The 5,099-nt window shown below is 50.0% G+C and overlaps 1 long non-coding RNA gene across 1 annotated transcript in view; it reads right to left on the reverse strand.

Annotated features, from left to right (window-relative positions):
• The window catches only part of LOC309961963, a 6,977-nt gene extending 6,320 nt beyond the window's left edge, over positions 1-657 (reverse strand). Inside the window, exon 1 of the long non-coding RNA XR_014326212.1 lies at positions 490-657. This is a non-coding gene — a long non-coding RNA (uncharacterized lncRNA). The remainder of the gene's footprint in view (positions 1-489) is intronic.
• Positions 658-5,099: the final 4,442 nt, after the last annotated feature.

Below are 5,099 nucleotides of genomic sequence, written 5' to 3' on the forward strand. Positions count from 1 at the left end.
GCAAGAAATTTCCTAAGAGTCAACAATAACAGAAAGAGTAAACCCACCACTTGCTGTCCTGGAAAGAAACAAACCAAAACAAATCCTTTGAACATGTCTCTCAAGTGCAGGGGAGCGTCCTCTCAGTAAAAGTCCATGGGGAGAAAGAAAATTGCACCCTCCCCACTCCCCAAAAAATGGGGGTTGGGATGTAACATATACGACAAAAAATTCAAGCTTCTTTCAATAGTATCAGTATTAAAAAATAACACATCTTCCTTAAAGCGCTTGAGAGATGAGATTGGGGCAAAAACACTCAAAACAAAATCCAACCGATGCGGGATCCTATGATTTACGTAACATCACAAAGTTGCAAAAGGCAAAAATCAGAAGCAAAAATCCGAAACCCATCAAAATACAATAACCCCAAATTCCGAGCCACCACACCAACAAGGAAAAAAAAACAAAAAACAAAACTGTCCCAAATAAAAATAAAGCAAATGAACCCACCGAAAACTGCTTGGCAAATATTTTTCTCATGGTGCCTAATATTCTAGCTGGAAAGAGCTGTGGTGTTTATTGTTTTTTTCTCTTACTCGCCTCGAAACCTACTATATATAACAGACTTTTCCCAAAGGTTCGAACCTCTCGCTCCCTTTTGTGTGTTGAGCTCGAGGAGCTGAGTTTACGGGGAAGAGAGGAGGAATTAGCCCCAGACCCCGGGAAAGCAAAGCGCACTCCCCCTCTTATGTCACCGAATAGCAAATTAGTTCTCAGAATTCCAGAGGCCGAGCTTTGCTACAGCAAAGACGCCGACGTCACAGAGGGGGCGCCCACGTGACGGTGGCGGAGCAGGCTGTACCATCGTCCGGGGGCCGGGGAGGGAGAGCCACCGTCTGGCCCCTCGAGCCTCACACCGAAACCTCCAAACCCGAGACGTCCAGCCTGTGAGGAACCCGAAATATGCCGGACAGTGGGAAAATATTGTGGCTTTGAGGGTTTTTTATGGGCCAAAGCAGGCAAAAGTCGCGGAGAGCTGACACCGAGTCCTCCCCTGCCACGTAGCAGTGGTACGGCCCGCAGCTCAAATTCCGAGAATTGAGCTCTGTTGATTCTTAGAACTGGGGTTCTTAGAAGTGGTGATGCAAGAAGTTTCTAGGAAAGGCCGGACACCAGGTGATTATTGCTGTTGCTGCCGCCGCTGCTGCTGCTGCTGCCGCCGCCGCCGCCGCTGTTGCCGCTGGTGCCGCTGCCGCCGCCGCTGCTCATGATCATTATTTTACCTTTTAATTCTTTTTTTCCGCTCTTGCCAAATGCTTTGGCTACAAGTTTCCTATGTGTATCTATTGATCTAAATGTATATATTTATTTATTGTAGCTGTCAGGTGTTAAAATAAATGCCGAAGATTAGTCCCACGTCTCTCCCACTCTAGGATATAGATTTTTATATATTTACTATTTTATTCTTGTTGTCTTTGAGTGAATTGGCCGGTTTGGGGAGGCTTTTGCCACCCTCCCTTGTGTTGTTTTGGTTTTTGAAAAGGAGGTGGAGGAGAGGAAGGAGGGGAATTAGGGGGCGGCCGGAGCAGAAAGGACGAGACAGTGCTTGGGGGGGTGGTGTTTCGGGCAAGTCTGGGGGCTGTCTGGCCCCAGACGGCGGAGAGGACGCGCGCTAGCGCTCTCGCTCTTTCTGCTGCTGCTTGCGTACGGCTTGTGATCTCGCTGGATTCGTGCGGCTGTGTTTTTTCCCTCTTTTCTCGCTTGCAAACTGCCTTCCTTGCTCCCTCGCTCCAGCCTCGCCTTCCCTCCCTCCCTCCTCCTTTCCCTCGCCTCTCCTTCCTTCCCCTCTCACGTCCTTCTTGGTCACTCCGGGAGGCGAGGAGGGAGGCTGCCCGCTCGCTCGCCCCGCTGGCTCCCTTCCACCGGCCTTGGTCCTCTAGATTCCCTACCTCCGAGCCGAGATTTGGGAGGAAAAATGCAAGCGAACTCCTCGTTTTGTTTTTATTTTTTGTTTTTCATAAACCCAGTTGAAGTATGGGGTTCTCCTCTTTCTTTTCAGAGCCGTGATCTTCCTAACGAGTTCCGAGTGTTTTGGTGTCCCCTTCCCCTGCGTTTTGGGGGAGGTTTAGCTTGCCTGGGGGCGGGGATGTTGAATACTTTGAAAATTATTCTTTCTTGGTTGCAGTCTAGAGAGTCGGGAAGCCCCGCGCGCTCCCTCACCCCATCGTGGGGAGGGAAGCTTGTGGCGGGACGGGGATTTGGGGGGTGGGTGGGAAAGGGGTGCGCGTTTGCACCTGCGGTGCTGTTCAGCGTGCGGGGACTCCGGGAACCTTCGCAGGACGGCCCAGCCAAGCGGGAAGGTGGCGGGATTTCTGGCGGTCGCGGTGTTCGTATTTTGGGCGCTTCGTGACTCGGTGTTAGCTCCCAATGGCTGTTCCCCCGCTTTCCTAAATTTTATTTTTCCCATGGTGCAGGCTTTGTAAAAACAAACAAACAAACAAGAACTGCGGGCCGGAGAGTAGCCGGCGTCAAGGCTTCAGATTCCCGAGGTCCTTGCGCTGGGCGAGGGGAAAAACAAACAGCCCCAGCCCGCGGTCCTACGTGCGAGACCCGGGAGGAGAGAAGGGCACTTTGTGGCCCCGGCTGGGGGATCTGGCGCGGGAGAAGGGGGCGCGGGCGCGAACGGGAGATCTTTGTGAGTGATTTTGCAAAAACGGATTGCGAGGTTGGTTGGATTTGCAACCTGTGGCTCTCCTTGAGGGAGTAAGAATGCGGGAAGGCGGCGGCGGCGGCGGCCCGGGGAGGGAGTGGGTGGGGAGTTGGAGCCTCGGAAATCGGCTGCGCTGGGGAGCAGCGGGAGCGAGGGGCCACCCCGCTGCCGGATGCAGTGACCGTGGTAAACGTCTTGAGAACTGTGGATTGCGTTGCCTTTATGATGCCGTATTATCTTGGAACTCTGGCCAAAAATGGAACTAGTGTGGCAATAATGAGTTTTAAAAGCTATCCTATGGAAAACAAATACACAAACCTACAAATTAAAAAAAAAGCATGAAAAAGACCCTTTTTATGTTGTGCACTTTCTCGAAATGTTTGACTTGGTGGTGGGGGTCCTGACAGCTGAGCCGAAGGAATGACCCCAAAGTGGGTGCTCAAAGTCCAGAGCTGTTACTGGGTCCCTGACCTCTTCTGTGAGCTGGTCATCCCCCCCCCCCCAGGAAACTGATTTAATCCTTTATGGATTTTTTGTTCAGTTTATAGTTTCCAGGAGGTAAATCTTGTAATGCTTTAGTCTTTTTCTTTTTTTTTTTTTAAGTAAAATGTCAGTAGATGCATTTTTTTACTTAAAAAAAAGTAAAAAGAAAAAAAGTGGGGCAGGAGAGAAGGAACCAGGGAAAGGGCTGTTTAGAAATACAGTTTGTGGCTCTGAGCGATGCCACCGGCTTCCTCTACAGAGACTGCCAGTTTCCCTTTTTCTTTGCAAGGTGTGTGTGGTTTTAATAAATAACTTTAAAAAAAAGTAAGAGGGGGGCCCGCAGGATCTGTCAGGAGACAGGTATCTATTTTGCTCATTATTTACTACTAAGAGCCTTTGGCACTGGAACAAAGCCTCGTAAATCTGCAACCCAAGTTGAAGTTCATCTGGCCCTAGTCCACCTGCTATTCCTGGAGGTAGCAAACATGAGCTCAGAGGAACGAGGTGAAATCACATTCTTGCTTTAAAATATATGTGTGTTTTCTTTTAAAAGGAGAAAAGATATTTGTCTCTGGGGGAGGAGGAAATGGAAAGGGAGTACCAGGAGATGGGCATTCCCTTGCTAAAATGACTGTAGTTGAGTCTTCAGGCCAAAATAGAAACCTGAAGATGGGAAATAGTCCTCCCTCCCCCCACTTATAAATAGAAGGTTCCAATATCCTATTTGGAAGATTTCCAATACTGCAGGCCCAAGCACTGACTGGTTTTAAGGGTCTGTTGATAGTGACAATAAGGCTAGTAGCTGTTTGTAAAAACCGGGCAACTTGAAGAAGGCAGCTAGAAGTGGGAATTCTCCAATTGGCCATTTCCTCTATGCTCAGTTTTGAAGGGTTCTACCCCTTGCTTTCTTGAAAAGCCTGTCCCATTTTTATTGTGGGTTTGGTTGACAGGAATGGGACTCCAAACTCTTAAGCTGTCGTTTGCTGAGCCTTAAAGAGTTCCAGTTATTGGTTGAGTAAATGGTAGCCATGGCTAGATGTCAAAATTCTTCCTTCCCTCTCTCCTTTGCCGGGTAGCCACACTCACAACCCACTTTGTTGTGAAAAATTTAGCGTTTCAGAGGAGGTGGTGCGGCAGCGCCACCCCTCGGTGGGTGAAACTATCTATTTGCAAAAGTCAAATATTTGAAAAATGTTGTGAAATGACCTTTTGAGGATTTTTTTTTCTTTAGGAAGGGGAGATAAAAGTAGCTTTTTAAACAAGGACTTTGTAGTTGATCTCTCAAAAGGAGGGAGAAAAGCTAGGATGGTGTCATAATAGGCGAAGTAGTTCGAGTGTGTGTGTGTGTGTGTGTGCGTGTGTGTGTGCGTGTGTGCGCGCGCTCTCTCTCGGGGAGGCTTGCCTGGTTGGCTTTAAGTAGGGGAGTTCTCCTGGCGGAGGTAGCCCCCCTTCCCTCTTGGACTTGACCTCTCAGGGCACCCGAATTCTGCTGTCTGTCTGATATTGAGACAAGGAGGAATGTTTTGGTGTAAAAAACCATAGCGACTGGAAGTCCTGTAGTTTTGCTGGCGGTTGAAGATGGTGTATGCGGGGGTGGGTCGGGGAGGGAGGTTTGTGGATGGACTGGGGCAATGGTAGGCTGATCCGTAGCCGGGTTTGGAGTCCTCTGGGAGTCAAAGTAGTGTGGCGCGTGCCAGTTGCCTGCACTGCGCAACAAGTGGGAAAGCCACCGCAGTGATCCGAGCGAGGGTGCTGTGTTGTGGGAAAGCTGGCCGGTTTCTCTTCGCCCCACTGGAAGCCAGGAACGGCTCCTCCCAACCCTCCCCGCCTCCCACTCTGAGACGAGAGCCCCACCAAAAGACCAACTCATCCCCACTCCCCCATCCCCGGCTTAGCCGAGCGCTGTTAAGCCTGCCCTTGGCCTCCA

Source organism: Leucopleurus acutus (genome assembly GCF_964270905.1).
Source record: "Leucopleurus acutus genome assembly, chromosome: 5".
Lineage (NCBI taxonomy): Eukaryota > Metazoa > Chordata > Mammalia > Artiodactyla > Delphinidae > Leucopleurus > Leucopleurus acutus.